The sequence below is a fragment of the Sander lucioperca genome, chromosome 5 (genome assembly GCF_008315115.2).
Source record: "Sander lucioperca isolate FBNREF2018 chromosome 5, SLUC_FBN_1.2, whole genome shotgun sequence".
Taxonomy (NCBI): domain Eukaryota; kingdom Metazoa; phylum Chordata; class Actinopteri; order Perciformes; family Percidae; genus Sander; species Sander lucioperca.
Window position 1 is genome coordinate 9,320,669 of NC_050177.1, and position 17,677 is coordinate 9,338,345.

General features: G+C 40.7%; 1 long non-coding RNA gene across 1 annotated transcript in view; it reads left to right on the forward strand.

The window, feature by feature from the left end:
* LOC116047535 overlaps positions 1-17,677 on the forward strand; it is a 31,264-nt gene that overhangs the window by 6,174 nt on the left and 7,413 nt on the right. Inside the window, exons 3-4 of the long non-coding RNA XR_004104410.1 lie at positions 4,702-4,707; positions 10,415-10,422. This is a non-coding gene — a long non-coding RNA (uncharacterized LOC116047535). The remainder of the gene's footprint in view (positions 1-4,701; positions 4,708-10,414; positions 10,423-17,677) is intronic.

Sequence of the window (17,677 nt, forward strand, 5' to 3'; positions counted from 1 at the left end):
GTGTGTAATTGTGTGTTCATACTATAAAATGATTTACTGTTTGTCTTTATTGAATAATACAGAAGACAAAGAGCTTAAAAAAATAATCGAATCGCAATCGCAATATTTGGGAAAAAAAATCGCAATTAGATTATTTTCAAAAATCGTTCAGCCCTAATAGGAATTCAACATCCTATCACATCAGATATTATTGATGTTGTTTTATTCCAGAACTCATGCACCTGTTCACACTCCCAGACCATGTGCAGGAAAGTTCCAGTTTGTTCAGGTTGACAGAACGTGCAATAGGGAGTGGGGATGACTTTAGCGATGTATCTCTTCTGGGGAGTCCAATATGTCCTATGACATATGTTGAAGTGGATATACTGGTGATTTGGGTTCTTGGAACAGTGGAAAATGTTGTCCCAAACTGTCTCCCAATTAATTACGTTCCCCTCAGGGCTCAGCTCTCGATCCCATTTCTTTAATATTGGGAGTTATCCTACAGATACTTGCATCAGTTTAGCATAAACATTGGACACTAATCCTTTCACAGGAAAATCGACAAACCATTTAATGACTGGGTGCGCCTCAAGACTGTTTACCCATGGCACTCCATAACATTTTAGGGCTGATCTTAAGCAAAAATAAAAGAAGAAGGATGTCCTGGGGACCTCAAAACTAGCTCTCATGTCTTCAAAACTCAACATACCTTTCTCATTGAATAGCTGGTCTAAAGTATAAATACCTCTGTCACTCCACTGGTTACAAGCAAAGGGTTTGTTACCAGACATTACGTGTGCATTGTGCCATATTGGGGTATTGAAATGTCACTTATTGGTTTAGCGTAATTGCTCCTCCACCTGTTTAAAGTTGGTCAATGTGTTGGTGATAATAGGGCCATAGGCTAGCATACACTTTTTTGGACACACCCCTGTAAAGGTAAGGTCTTGCAGTCTTCGACTTCCAGTGAGGTTTTGCTCTATTTCTCTCCATGGAACTGTAGATGAGGGGTCCATCCACACTCTGAGGGCCCATAGCTGAAAGGCTCTGTGGTACATTTTAAAGTTGGGGAGGGCCAGGCCTCCTGCAGTTGTGGTATGTTGCAGAGTACTTTAGCCTAGGTTGTTTATTATTCCAAATATACTGCCGAATTAAGGTATCAAGTTTCTTACAGAAATGTATTGGTGGGGGTAAGGAGATCATTGTACTTAAAAAATTCCCACAAGGAACTATGTTCATTTTAACAACAGCAATCCTGGACCGTAGCAATGCTGGCAGCGCAGACCAATTGGCCAGATCCCTTTTAACACTTCTTAATATAAACTTAGCACAAAAAGTAAGGACATTTGTGTTTGGTAGATTATTTCTCTGTGGTAACAATGCTTTTTGGCAATAAATCTTATACCGTTGGAAAGCTTGTTTAGCTCCCTTTCAAATGGTGCCCCATTTGTAAGGAACATGCATTTGTGGGATGAGCAGCAGCGCTGAGTATGTGGGTTGCACCCATGAAAAATTTGCCAAATCTTCTCTGCCAATGCCAAACAGCTTATTCTGCCATTGACTCGTTTGGTGTTTGGTGGATTGGATGATTGAAGTTGGAAGAAACAAGACATATTGGCAATTGAACAATTTATTCATTTCACAAACAGGAGCCTCAGTAGCGTGTGGAAGAACCATACACAGCCACAACAGCCTGGCACCTCCTCCTCATGCTGGTCACCAGCCTGGTCACACACTGCTGTGGGATGGCATCCCATTCTTCAACCAGCAGTCCTGACCTCAACCCCATTGAACACTTGTGGGATCAGCTTGGGTGTGCTGTTCGTGCCAGAGTGACCAACACACCATGTTGGCTGACTTGCGACAAATGCTGGACAACTTGCTGTAGCGATGCGTGTATGGTGATGCCCAAATATGTCATTTTGCTTTGGGTTGGTATTGTAACACTAATGGCTGATGTCACCTGCCTGTTGTTCAATAAAAGAAGATTAGATTTATTCCAGTTAATTTTACAGCTGGAAATTGAGCCAAATTCATTGAAGATCTTAAGAATTTTTGGAATAGAGTCCTCAAGATCAGATATGTACAACAAAATATCATCTGCAAAGAGCATTAGATTGAGTTGACATATTGAGATATTACAGATTTTATTTTACCTTATGGATTGGGCTAATGGTTCAAGAGAGTTTGTAAACAGCATGGGGGAAAGCGGGCATCCCTGTCACGAGCCCTGCTCGATGGGAAATGGCTGAGAGTGCAAGCCATTGTTTCAGACTATGGCCGCGGAATTCGCATTTAAAGTACGCACCATGTCAATGAATTTAGCCCCCAAGCCAAGCCTCTCCATTACTCGCCACAAGTAGTTCCACTCTAGGCGGTCAAAAGCCTTCTCCGCGTCCACTGATAAAACTGCTGCCGTTGTTAGAAGGTTTTTGGCTTCTTCTATTACATGAAATAGTCTGCGTACATTGTCTGCAGCATGACGCTTTGGTATAAAACCTGATTGGTCGGGGTGGACTAGCTTCTCAATAAAGCGCTCTAGGCGGAGAGCCAAGACTTTGGAATCAAAGCTTAATATCAGTCCCGATGAGGCTGATGGGCCTGAAATTTGAGCAATCCGTAAGATCTTTAACCTTTTTGGGCATAACAGAAATTAGCGCAGTGTTGGTTTGTTGGTGGAAAGAACCATTATCTATGGCTGAGGTTAAAGCTTGTAAAATGGTAGGTCCTAATATGTCAAAATACTGTAGAAGTTCTGATGGAATTCCATCGTTCCAACGTTATAGGTTGACACAGTTTTTCTGCCTCCTCTGGGTCAAGAAGAGGCAGGTTTAGTTCTTTTAGGAACTCCTGGCACTGTCGGATCCGAGTTGCAGGAGGACTCCTATAACTTTGAACAGAAGGATTGAAAAGTGGCGCTGATATCCTTAGGATTTGTTGAGATACCTCGGTCTGTGCGGATGCTGTTGATAGTAGCTCTGGATTCGCTTTGTATTAATTTCAGAGCAAGCTATTTGCTTGGTTTACAGCCATTAAAATAATAATTTTGCCTCACTCTGTGCATTATGAATTCAGCTCTCCTTCTTAGCAGATCATTTAGCTCTATTCGACTTGTGACTAGAAGAGTATGTGTAGATTTTGAAAAACACGTCTTAAGAGACTGCGCTAAAGATTTACAGCGTTCTTCCAACTCGGCAATCCTTGCCTCTCTTTTCCTCTTCAAGTTGACAGCAGGAAGGTGTGAAATCTCTTAATAAATCCTTTAGTTGCCTGCCAGGTAAGCACAGGGTCAGAAACTGAGTCGGTGTTGACTGATATAAACTCAGCCAGTCTGGCTCTAAATTCTGCATCAAAAGCTGTGTTCTGAAGAAGGGAATTATTGAATTGCCACCTCCTAGAGCTTTCTCCTAACATATCACAATGGAATGTGGTTATCAGCGCATTGTGATCAGACAGAATTGCTGGTTCTATTGCTATCATGTGGAACATTGCCTTAAGCTCACTGGAGCACAAAATATAATCTATGCGGGAGTGGGTGAGGTGACATGTGGAAAAGAAGCTGTAATCCTTGCTAGTAGAGTTGTGCATCCTCCATATATCTGTAAGATGGTGGGATTCCACAACTGCTTTAAACATGTCTGAAATACATTTCTGGGCTTTTGTGTGATTGACCCCTAATCTATCCTAATCTAGTACTGCATTCATGTCTCCCCCTATAATTAGTGAATATTCATTGAGAGAAAGCAATTCATTGGTTAGGCGTGGGAAAAAAACATCATATGTAGACGTTGCATATACAGATACAAAGGCTATTTTTCTACTCCTTATCATGGTACATATATAAGATACCCTGCCTGATAGGTCTTTACTAGGGCTGTCAAACAATTACATTTTCTTAATCGCGATTAATCGTTGAATTTCTATAGTTAATCGCGATTAATCGCATGTTTTATCACATGATTAAAATTCAATTTTTTTGCATTTCAGAACTGTTTTTAGTTGAAAAAACAATACTTTTTAAGTTAGTTTAAAAAAAGAAGGGTACTAAACAGTTGGCGACATTAAAGAACGGCTTGTTTATTGCTAAGGCCATATCATCAAAATTAAATGATTTAATAATAATGTAATCACTATAACAATAACTTATTTCACTAGTAAATAGCTGTTGAATGACAAAAACAACGACCAGATGGGAAAAGGGCATTTAATGCCTCATTCATTATGAGGAAGTACGGCAAAATAGTAGCCTGTTAGGCACGACGCAAAGCCGAGTGAAGGGAAAATAAATTAATAAATGGCGGCATGCGATTAATACGATTAAAAAAAATTAACGTGTTATGATCGACCCTTAATCGCATCGCGATTAACGCGTTAATGCTGACAGCCCTAGTTTTTACTACTTTTGTCTACGGTGAGTGCGCATTTCCGTGAGAGCAACACAATGGAGCCCTTGGTTTTGGTGTCGTCACTAGATGAAGCAGCAACCTTGAAGTATTTATTTTTACGTAAATGTGACTCTTGAATAAGCGCCACGTCTATGTTCTTCCTTCTTAAATAGTCCAGGAATTTAGCTCGTTTGATCGGCCCGTTTAGCCCCCTGATGTTAACTGAAAGGATTGAAAGCTCAGCATCTTCAAAATGTACACGTATACATGTCTTGAGTACCCTACCGGAATTTGCTGATAAATTTGTAGCAAAGGGTGAACTGTTAGATCTAAGCAAAGTGTGGTAAAAACATAAAAAATAAACCCCCTAACTCTCTGAGACCGCAGACCCCCTCCCCTATCCGTAAGATACGTGGCTGCATCAAACGCAGCTCGCGCAAAACTCCAGCTCAAAACTGCTCCTCCTGTCTAAAGTCACAGGTTAATTGAAACAGTTCTAGTGCACTCTTATGTCAAACATGAACAATGTTACAAAAACCTTAGAACTAGGTCTCAACCAGCTATTAAGTTCTGAAATAGGCTATGCGCAAAACACACCAGCCAAGTAGGAGTAGTAAACATAGATTATAAACTGAATAGTCCACATTCATCATGTTCTTTCGTTCTAATTAAATGTTTCTTTAAAGCTTGGTTCCAAAACTTACATACTACATTTCAATCAGCTATAAGTTCTGAAATAGGCTATGCGCAAAACACACCAGCAAAGTAGGAATAGTAAACATAGATTATAAGCTGAATAGTCCGCATTCATCATGTTCTTTCAGTCTACTTAAATGTCCCTTTAAAGCTTGCTTCCAAAACTTACCTACAGTGCCCTCGAGTCAAACTTAGTACAGTATTCCAGATACCTCTAGTCCATAGCCGCTGGGTCTGCCAGCCCCAGGCCCGCCGCCGGCTCCAGCACCAGACGAGAGGTCACCCCGTCGTCCTCTGGCCCCGACATTGGCACTCAGTCCAGCCGTGGAGCGGCTCATGTGGATGTCCTGTCATCCTCCGTATCCAGTTCCCAACAAAAAACATCGGCATCTTTGACTGTAGCGAAGGTGAGCACTCTCCCTCCGTGGGTCACTCTCAGGGTGGCAGGATAAATAAGGAAGTTTGAGACGCCTTTAGCATGTAGCTTACGCTGAGCTTCTATAAATTCTTGGCGCTGCTGGACAGTGAAAGCACTGTAGTCAGTCTTAAAGCGTAGCGTTGCTTTGGGATCACGAATCGGGCCTTTCTGCTGTACTTGTCTCGCCCCCTGAAGGATTGCTTGGCGGTCCTGGTAACTCAAACACCTGAAAATTAGAGTATGTGTTGTTGTACCCTTGCTGTAGATTCTGTGTGCTCTGTCAATTTCGATGGTAGCCCTGTTCTGTAAGGAGGGGAGCCACACCGGTAACTGCTTTTGCAGGAACCCAACTGGGTCATCTTTTTTGCTGCCCTATGTCAGTCCAATGATGCGTACATTGATGCATCGGGATCGGTCTTCCATTTCGGCTAGCTTATGCTCAAATTTCTTCTGGTCCTTAACATAGGCGTTCACCATGTTTCTCATCTGCCTGTTATCCCCTTGTGTCTTGTCTAGTCGTTGCACCAGATCACGTACCGTAGCTCCCTGCCTCTCGAGCTCTGTCCTGATGTGTTGCAGCGAGGTATCAATTTCTGCCAGTGCTTCCTTCACTGCGTTGTGGACCACTGATCCAAGCACAACCCGTTGCTCCTCCAGGACCCTGGCCATAACATTTTCCACGTTTAAGTCCGCGCTAGCATCAGTAGCCATATTAGCCGCCACCATGTTGGTAGGTTTCTGTGTACGGGTAAACGGCAACGAGGCCTGCTTTTTTGCTCCTGCAGGCATTTCTCTGAGTCACTGTGGTAACAAATAAAACGATTGACGTCGAAAAAGAAGGAATAGAGCTGTTTTTTGTTTTTTTTTATGAAAATACAGAGGTGGGTGAGGAGCTCTAGCCCTGAGCAACCATTGCGTTTTTTTTAGTGTCTCCCCTTGCAGCAACCCCCGCCGCAGCCTAAACACACTACCCCCATTCAAAATGATAAGGGATAGAAAACAATGGGTGCTGGTGTTTTAATGGGGCGGGTGGTGTTACCCTTAAGAATCCCTGTTGTAAAATGTTACTTTGCTATGAAGATTTGTTAGCCAACTGTGTTCTGGATAAAGTCATGAAACAACCTAAACATTCCATAAAAATTTGGCTTGATTGTAGTTTTCAACAGACAGTCTCCTATGGCACACTATTTGCCTTTAGGCTCCACACTCATGCATCCTTCTTGGTTTTCTTGTTAGGTCTCAGTAGAGAAATAAAATTGTAAATACACAAACTTGTTTCAGCCTGGCACTTAGAGTAGATTTGGGACTTGGCTATAATTGAGACTATGCAGGATTCCATTAGTACAGCTGTCCAACAGGGAGGCAGCCTGTTCGGGCTTCTCTGTGTACTGTATCTGCCATTAAAACAAGCTCTCAACCCAGGAAACCTTGTTTAATATTATTGGTTTCACTCGTCTTTCTCACAGGGCATGCTTTTGTTGGGGATGTTTTTGCAAGTTATGCAAAATGCAAGTTTGAGAGCAGCTGTTCAGGCTCCATACCGGTCATTTTCTATTGGAATAGCGAATGATGTGTATTCACAGGCTGAATGAGACAACTCTCTCTCTGCTCTGCAGTCCTTTATCCATAAATCCCTTGGTTGGACAATAGTGCTTCAGGTTAAACAGCTGTTGTTGCTCTTGTCACAGATGTGTCAAGTGTGTATACAGGAAGAGAGAGAGAGAGGTGGAGTCGAGCCCTGGGCACCTGCAGCTCTGCAACTTCAATAGATAACACTAAGTGTGCTCAGTGTTTTTGGCCCAAAGCCCCTTTTTTCCTCTTTCCTGCCACTGTCATTTTAACCAGACTTGTGATAGAGCCCCTTTGCTGTCATACCCCATTAATTTCCCCAGGGGCTGATCATTTAATATTCAATAGCTACTGTTATGCAGCACCAACTGTGGATCAAGCCACTGAGACTGCTCTCCCTGACCAATATCATCAGAGCTCAAAACAATCTCTGCAAGGGAATCACAAGATCAGACTGAGACACGAAAAATAACCTTGCTCCTCTTCCAGTCAGTTTGGCTCTTGTTGGAGAAAAATGTAAAGTGACTGCATTACTGGGTAAGATACAGGCAGGCTGTGACACCTTTTAATGGGCTGATCTTTCTCGGTGTACAGTATGCAAACTTCTTTTTTTGCAGGATGGTAGGGGTCATGAATATTCATTAGGGAACTCATCCCTGAATGGCTAGTATTCGTTGCCTGCTCTGGTTGGGTTGGTTAGGTTTAGACAAGAGGAGGGTTATGTTTAGGCAAGGGGATTGGGATTGGTTATGGTTAGGGTAAGAATGTCAGGGCGAGCCAATCAGGGATGAGTCTTCCCCTACCATCCTGCAAAAAAAATCTCAAGTACAGTATATGTTTAGCAATGAGACATCTTTATGATGTACTAAATGTTCTTTCAAAACGCTCATTATGCCACAGCAAACAAAGGCAGACGCTTTATTTTTCACTTCCGGAGCATAGCCCATATTTGTTTACAAAGTGTTATTAAAAAATCGGTATTAAAATAGTCCAAGAAAGACCATGCACAGTTGCCACTGTTACCACTTTTTTTAAAAGAGAAGATGCTGAGTTTCAGCTACTCCTGAAAGATTAATGTCTTATTGGGCTGCGTTCAAAAGAAACACTAGCCAAACTCTGCAGCGCTATAAAAGAGAGTGTGAATAGCAGTAAGGACTCAAGCTTGTTAGTGCCTTTACAGTATACATTCACTGGTAAAGGATGTCAGTGTAAAGCATGAGTGGGAAGATCAATTGGTATTTAATCCTGTTGTGGTGTTTAAAACCGCATAGGGAGTCTTTTGAGCAATTAACTCTGGCAATGACAGTGTGAAATCTCTTGACACACCATGACGGTGTTGTAACTGTTGTATATGTCCAGATATGCACTGATATGAAAAAAAGGAAATTAAAGTGTGATTTGATAGCCCTAAACCTTCAAATTACATCTTAAAAGGGGGGAAGGGCTATGTGCCCGAAGCAATCCTGTCTCCTAGATATTACGTGCATGCACTACTAAATGGTTATGCCGAATGTGTTATATGGAAAATGTGTTCTTGTACTGCACAGAAGTTGTACATGTCCGGAGGTGGATGGTGTGTGTACAAAGAAAGCGCAAATGCAAAAGTGTTTATTTGCTGAGCGTAAATTGTAGGGAAAATAAATACGTAACAATTTTGCTAGACAGTCCTTGCGAGAAAAACGGCAGTATCAGTTGTTTCTGAAAAAGGAAAATGTCAATGTGTATTGATGTAATTTGAGCTGACTTTCCCTAATTTTCTCCAAAATTGTACAGTAAAATAACATCAAAATGTACATGGTCATAGTCAGAATCATCCTGAACAGGATCACATTGAAAAAATGTATTTGGTATATAAAATGTCAAAAATGATTGCTTTCCTTGTCCTTTTTGGCCGGCTTCAAGTACCGGTGTTGTAACAGAACGAACAGACACGCACCAAAATCCAAACGTCTCACTTGACCGCAGTGTTTTAAGGTGCTGCGGTTGCACTGCGCCGCAAATGTGAAAATGTGAAAATGTGAAAAGTGTCAACTGCATGACGTTCAAGGCATGAGAGTTTGCAGGCCAGAACAGTTAGATGCACCGTTGCACCTACTGTAGAGCCAAGAATGTGCACAGCTCAAATATTATGGCTACCATGCATTAGCACAAGTTATGTTAAGCTCTGTAAATGTTTGAACATCTCTCTCTTGCTCATGGGGACTGGAGTCTGTGACTCAGACTCGAGTCACACTTACGTCGCACAAAAAGTGACTTCAGACTTGACTTGCGACTCGACCCAAAAGACTTCAGACTTGACTCGGACTCGAGCTTCGAGACTCGTCAACAAACTGTTTTCATGCAATCATTGCTTTTTAAATCTAAATTTATTCATGTATTTCCATTTTCTTTTATTGCCGCATATACGTTGGGGAAACGTATGACGAGCTGCATGTCCCCTGCCCTTTGCCATAATGTGCAACGCAACGCATGCGCTATGCCTTATGTGCGCGCACTCACATATCAAAAAATGCATAGACGATGGTGATACCAAGTCCTCCCGGAGTTGTGCCTTTTATCATTAGTTTTGCTTTCAATAACTTGGTAAACAGTGGCAGCAAGCTAACAGCTATATGCAAGGTGTGTGGCACCAAGATAAATTATGCCGGATCAACAACGTCAAACTTCATCAGGCGTCTCAAAACGCACCCAGATAGGGTCACATGCTAATGTGAAAGAGACGTTAAATGTAGCATATATCGTCACGGGTAACTGTGAAATTGAAACACAGTTCTTAATTTGTGTTTCTTCAGATTGCATTGCAGTAGACCCCATAAAGTTATCCTACAACTGATGTTGATACTGTATTGTATGGATGGTAGCTACAGGACATGTTTTGAATTCATAAGATTTAACAATACAGTGTTAGGGACAGATCAGATGGACGGAGACTTGAGACTTGACTTGGACTTCCAAAAGATGACTTGTGAACATCTCTGCACAGTTCGTATGAACCAGTTTTTTTTGTAGTATAACCCAGCCAAAACTACACACTGTTGCACTTTGTTCTCTTTGTACTGGGAGCCTTTTGATGTTACTCCAACACTACAGATCTGCAGAGGGAGAGCTTCATATACCACAAAATTACTGCACAAAGGGCGTTTACTTCAAGTAACAAAAGAGAGAGAGAGAGCTTGTAAGCTGAAATAGCAACATCAGAAGAGAAAACAGAAGATACAGTCTGTCAGCTGTCAAATATTAATACAAAAATTAAAAGAGAGTTTAACAGCACTGCCCGACCTTGTTTACACTGCAAATATAAAACAACTGATCTCCATCTTGGTTCATTTTTTGCTAATTTCCATGAACAATAATATTAGATAAGAAAAATTAGTACAATAATGTGTGACTACAAATAACCCAATGTGATTGACTTATTTTTGTTCAGTTTGAGGAATTGGTCTGAGTCAACCAACGTTTTTATCTGATTCTACAACAATTACAAACCCAACCCCCTTGCTAACCAATTTGTTCAGACAGCCTTGGTAACTTGAAGCCTTCAGCAACCGAACACGTCAGAGGGTTTCTGCGTTAGTGAGTAATTAAGGACCAGTTGCTGGAGGGCAGCCAGGATCGGAGTCATTGGAAAGACAGGTAGGGTATAAATGATCTTTTTTCGATTCAGACTACTCGTCATTCTCACTAACCTCCAGTTAAGTGATTTTTCAATTTGTTCAGCAGCTATGGGCAGTGTGAATAAAACAATGTCAGATCCAATACAAGATTTGAATTGCCATCTCATTTAGTCACTGACGAATCTGTACTCATAGTGCTATAGTTATTCAGCACAAGAAACTGAGATAATGTATGACCTGGAGTGGGATAGCATAAATTTACTCTGCAAGTAAATTGAAATTGAAATGCAGTCTTTAACCTGCTTTAAATTCATTTTTCCTGTTTCAAAATCAATCTTTCTTTCTGTCTTTCTAGCTTTCTATCTATGGGCTCACATATGAGAGTGGTGTTGATCTTCTTATCTAAGTCTTATCAAAAAGCAAAAAAGCGTATTTGCCAAAATGTTGAGAGCCCTCCGTTCTGCACCACACTAGCCTAATAATCAGACAGACAACGAGTTGTAATCGAGGTTGAAATGTCCGTGAGAACTTCTTCACTACAACTTGAAATTTCTAACCTTCTTTGCATTGAGTTTATCTCAAAAGCTGATGTCCCCTATTTACAAGTGACATTCCCAGTTGATATTAATTGGAGGTAGAATCAGAGAGACGATGCTGAGCAGCTGAGCCCGTTTCAGCATACAGCTGGAGACAGGTGCTTTTGACAGCTTGTTCTTCTAAATCAATATGAGATGAAAAGATGGAAATTTTACGTGAGGACAGTGGAGGGAGGCAAATAAAGAAAGAAAGAGATCAAGTATGGAAATAATTAGCAAAGGTTAACATAACTCAGTGATGTAAAAGTGGGATAAAAAGCTATTTTTATTCCTCCCTATTCTTCTTTAAGTAGTTCATCTCTAACAGTTCAAATTTAATTTCAATTTTCTGTCAAAACAGAAAAAGTACTGCTTAATTCTGGCTTGTGGTGAGGCCAAGTAGATACATTTAGTAAAATTTGCAAGCAAAACTATATTTACTTCCGCTGTCACACAAATGAGTCAAGGCAGTTGGAAGTGATCGCGGCCAAATAAACACAATGGGAACCTTCCAGTAAGGTAGGATGATAGAAAATCAATTCTTCATTTGCTTCCTCGTGAGCCTTGCTTTGTTGGAAGTAAATGACAGCCAAGGAAACCGAAACAAATGCCAATATGTGGGTAAAAATATCTATGTATGCAAATGCTTAATGTGGAAACATGATCTAAATTCAAAATACTGTATAAAAAAAAACAATTCACTTCATGAGCGGGTGGAAAACATTTTTCCGGCATAATTACTTACACAATGAGCTGTATATGACAAATAGTGAAAAAACTCAAAATGGAAAAACTTTTGTGTCCTTGACCAGGGGCCATTTTTCAGGGTTTAGGTTAGGGTGTTTTGTTCCAAATAAAGTAACTCATATTGCTACAGATTACAATTATATTTTAGATAATAATGTGCTTCCAACTTTGTGCCAACTGTTCGTGGAAGGTCCTTTTCTGTCTTGCCTCCGTGCACAGAACTGAATCTCACAGCCCTTATTTGATAGCTCCTCGACTCCTCGGTCCTCGGCTGAATCGGAAGTTGTTCTGTCCCTCCTCAGTGAAGGTAGTCTCAAAGCTCTTATTTCTGCCCCGAGGAGCGAGCATCGAGGAGGGATCATCGAGGAGCAGACTTCCCGGAAGCCGGGCAGCTGAAGGAGTTGCTAACTCCACCCATACAGCTGACGAATTCATGTGACGCTTCAGAGGAAAAGGACGTCTCATCCCTCTAAAACACATTTGCTCGTTGCCTCTCTCCTCCCGTGATTTCCTCGCGTTCCTCCCGTGCCTCCTCGGTGGTAGGGACTAAGACACGAGGAAGGGAGGCAAGTGGAGGAATCGAGGAGGCAATTTAAGGGCTATGAGGTGCAATCCAAGTGTTCCGAGTTTGGTGTGAAGGAACTTGACCCTGACCTCAACCCCATCCAACACCTTTGGGGTGGAATTGGAACAGCAACTGTGAGCCAGGCCTTATCGCCTAACATCCGTGTGAAAACCTCGCTAACGCTCTTGTGGCTGAATGGGAGCAAATCCCTGCAGCTAGGTTCCTAACCTTGTAAAAAAAAAAAAAAAAACCTCTCACATTAGAGTGATGGCTGTTATGACTTGGTTTTGGTATGAGATGTTCAAGAATCAAAAGTATGCCCACATACTTTTGGCCATGCCGTGTATGTTGTGATGATGTCACTTTTGTGGACTGATCCTGGAAAGGCAGGCTTTGCATGATACAGGTTTCTACTGAGAACTCAAAATATTCAGAAGTTGTTGTGAACCTGAAAACATGCAGCACAAAGTTTGCTAAAAGAGGATCCGTTGTAATGCTAAATTAAAAAAAAAAAATCCCCTATTAGACATAAGAGCATCTATTAGTTCCAGTTAATACCTGCGTAGTTATAAAAGTTATGAACCGTCAGTTGGATGATCCTAAACTCTGTGTGAATGCAAATCTGAGCAACTGTAATTTAGTCAAGGTTATTAATTTGGATTATCATTCGGTGGTAAACTGGCAGTGTCTTTTGTTACACACAACTTTTTCTACAATCAGTCCTGCCAAGAATCTTAGAAATATGGCTCCACATCACACTGTCAACAAATTTCATGCAGCGAAAAAGCCAAAAATTCTTAAGACTTGCTTTCTTTTCACTCTCCAGTATTACTCTAACTATTGCTTTCATGTCATCTAACACTGCAGGATGAGAGCAGTGTATTCTAGAGTAGGCATTCATTCAATACATTTTTATTATTTCAGCTAGTTATTTAAGTTAAAAAAACAAATATGGAAATGAAATGTTATGTCTTTGGATGTTATTCAAACTTTAGCTTATAAGAGTCTTCATAGAGGTGAGAGATTCTGGGATAAGTGGAGGATAATTACCTCCAATTTGCAGCTTACGGTTTTATAAATTGAGCATGATTTAGAGGAGTAGGCAGTAAGCTCTCACACTCTCTGCTTCCACCACTTTTCAGAGCTCGGAATAGAAAACTCAGAAAAGATGGTAAATCCAATTTATCCATAATCATTTTAACCTCTTTGATCCATGTAATGATATTCCTTCCAATAAAAATACTTAATAATGCATCATTATGTTTAAGTTGAAATAATTGATGATATGCCACGTGTGCATATTGGTTCATTTATTAACTTTATCTTCAAAGGCCAGACTCAGTCAATTTCTTTCCAGATTTTTTTTTAGTCAACTTATTTTCTGTTATGCAGTATAGATCTCTCTTCAGCTCATTACTTGAATAAAATTAAGTTTTAAAAGGAACAAAAAGACAAACCTATTAAAAAGGATGCAACTGTCGAAACCAAATCCCACAGAGGGGATGGTTTGCCTTCTGTCTCTAAATATTCAAATATTTATGTAGTACATGTATGTATGTATGTATGTATGTATGTATGTATGTATGTATGTGTATATATATATATCTTTCACTGTACGTGTGTTTCACTGTGTGTGATGTACATTTGATCTTAAAGGATGTAAAATCAATCAAACTCTAAAGTAAAAAGGCACATTTTTATGCATCACTGAGATTATCACAGGCTCATCCATGAAGTATTTTATGAATTTACATATACATATTTAGATTATTTGTTTAGACTGAAAGTCTTAATGTGACCTTTATTATTTTAATACCAAAACTATGCCAAATATGTTACTTCATACTAGGGATGCACCGAATCCAGGATTTGGGTTCGGATTAGGCCGAATATTGGGCTTTTCGAGGGGGTTCGGTTTCTTCCCACCGAACCCTATGCTGCACTACGTGCGCTACGCTGGTCGATGCCGTAATGACGCTGCCATTGATTACGGGAAGGTGTTTACGTAGGTGGACCGTTCAATGCAGTAGGCTGTGAGAGAGTGAAAATGAAGAAAAAGTGTTGTTTGGCAGTACTTTCAGCCAAAAGAAGGTGATTCAAGTCCAGTTACATGTTCAATTTGCAATGCCGATTTGACTCGTGGTGGCAAGGACCCTAAACAATACACAACATCGCCGCTGTTAAAACATCTGCGTATGAAACAGCCAAAAGAATACGAGTTGTGCATGAAGGAATCTACAGACAGCAGCCAAAATTCAGCAACTTCAGGTACGGCAAAGGAAGGACAGTCACAGATAAAAACTGGTGTTAACCAGACAGTGCCTCTCCCGGGCTGTCAGCTGTTCTCTCGGCAAATGAGTCTCCCTACAGTGGGAGCAAATGTTAGCTTTCTATTTTCACCCACCCAACATGCCTTCATCATACACTGGTTAGTGAAAATTTGCCAAACAAAATTGTGTTTCCCTACAATGTGAAAAGAGAGTGTGAATTAAACATTAAGTTGTTACATTTAACTATTTTAGAGGCTGTGGACGTTGTATACTTCATTAATGTGTTTACTGTGTTAATGGACTGAAGATGGGAGTAGGATTTGGTATTTGGTTTCAGATTCGGCAGAATCTTAATCAGTGGATTCGGTATTCGGCCGAACCCCAAAACTCTGGATTCGGTGCATCCCTAATTCATACACAGTTTCCTATGACATTTAATTAGACATTGGTTGTCACGAAAACAGTAGCCGGACCTGGGGCCAAATGTATAAAACGACTACATAGGTAGATTCACGACTAAAACGGTGTGTACGCAAAAAGACAGAAAAGAATAATGTACTTTCTTTAAGTCAGATTTATAAAGTCATTGTGGAACTGGGTGCACTGGGTACTCCCACAGTAAGCAATGCCAGGATTGAGAAATACCCTCCATCACCAGTTTGCATATCGATACTTCTGCCTGCTCCACCACTTATTAGACCGGTCAGTGAAAGGAATGGCAAAAAAGTGCAATTTTACCGATAGTGCCACACTGATGATGTTTCTCTGATGGCGCAATTACACACAACTGAGTATTTACAAAGCCTGTAGCATTAATTCATCACCAGTAAACCATCATTGACAGCGATAGCTCAATCGTTATCAAACAATAATTCATTTCTAGCGCTCGTACTGAAAACAGACTTCACAAAGGGCTTCACAACTGATGATAAAATCAAAAGATCTATAAAAAGGTAAATTACAGTTTTAATGTAAATTTCTAAAAATTCAAATCAAATGCATGACTCATTTCAAATTCTTAGGTTAAAAGTTTATAAATGCACCGTTGATTGACATTTTATATATCGCTGTGTAGACAGCAAAAAAATTATCAACAACCTACACAAACTATGTTTTACTATATGAGTACATCTCTCAAGTTATATTTCATCTCTACTTATCATATCACCAGCACCTGGCTCTACAAAACCACATGTACGAACGTAAGCATGATGTGTGCTCACTGCACATTCTTATTTTAGAAATACAACTTTATATGTGGGGAATAGCATGTGCATGGTTTTTGTGCCTAGACATTGTTTAAACATTTAGCCCCGGGAGCGCAGGAAGGAAAAAAATATAAAAAAATATAACTGCCTCTAAAACACAGAGCTTGTAACAAAATATTTCTCACCCAGATTCCATTCACTTGACCAACGAGAGGATGTGAGAGTTCCTACTTGAAACGAGTAGCTTTAAATTAGGTATGTTACATAAAGACAAGAGTGTGTGTGTGTGTGTGTGTGTGTGTGTGTGTGTGTGTGTGTGTGTGTGTGTGTGTGTGTGTGTGTGTGTGTGTGTGTAGACAGCCCTCCCCTGGAACTGTGCAGCCAACACGGCTGTAGAAAGGGAGGAAAAATGTCAGGCTATAGATCTTTGGTTTAACAGGCTATTCAGCTGAAGTCTTCAGAGAATGACACTGATATTTGTGAGCTGCCTCTCTCTGTAAAACTGGCTCTGCCTTGCAGGTGACCTTCCAAGGTCTATTTTTGTCAGGTAATGACTGTCATTATTAATGCCTTTTGCTTTACATTGCTTCCACTGCAGACGTCGTGCTTGGATAGAGACATTTACACAGCATTTAAACCGCAGTGCTGCGCTGATCACAGTGGATCTGACCAGTATCCATGGAGAAGCTGATGGATTGTCAGGTTTCCCCACATCCTTGTTCAGAAGAGAGGTGGAGATGTCGCCCTATCAGAGTGTGCTCCAGCGCCTCCAGCTCCCTCTTGATTGCCTGACATTCTTTATCAACAGTCAAGTAATTCTGTTCCCTTGGCAACAGTTTCCTGCTGATACAAAGAATCAGGTATCACCTTGAAAGTTTAAGAGAGTGTGGTTGGCAGCCTCAGTGTTTTCTTTTGCGTGCAGCTGCGCCATCATTTTCTGGAGGAAACTTCACCCCAAAATGTAAAGGAAATATTTCCCCAGTGTTTGAATTATCTTCTATAAAGATAGAGATAGAGTCTGCCTTCTCTCAAATATAAGGGAACTATATGGCACTATATCACATATACGGCTTGTGGTGCTTAAAGTGCCAAAAAATACATTACAAAACATAGAAAATACAATGTAGGCCTTTTTTAATGACTTTATAGCCAAGAAGATATTAAAGGCTTTTTAAATTTTACCCTCTCGAGTTTCCCCGCCTCAGTTTCCTTCAACCTTTTTAAACTAGTAGGATCACCCAACGGAAGAGCACCAGAGGGGCACTCTCACACACCCGAGCAGCATTCCATGCAGACTGTATTGGGCCAAAAAATACATTTGAAAAACTCAACAGCAATGTCTCTTTCCAGAAATCATGACCCGGTTACTCAAGATAATCCACAGACCTGGTTGTGAGAAGTTTCATGTAGAAACTATTTTCTTTTTACCTAAGTACATCCGGCAACCCTAGATGTAAACATTAATAGCATCCTCCTTGGCTGAGATGTAGCATTAGCTAGCTCAGGTGAGCTAGCAGTATCGGTTAGCTATAAACTAATCTCCGGTATGCTTCCTTCTGCATGGTGATACGGTACGGCAAGTGTAGTTTGGTAAAAGAAAATAGTTTCTACATGAAACGATTTACAAGCTGGTCTGCGGATTATCTTG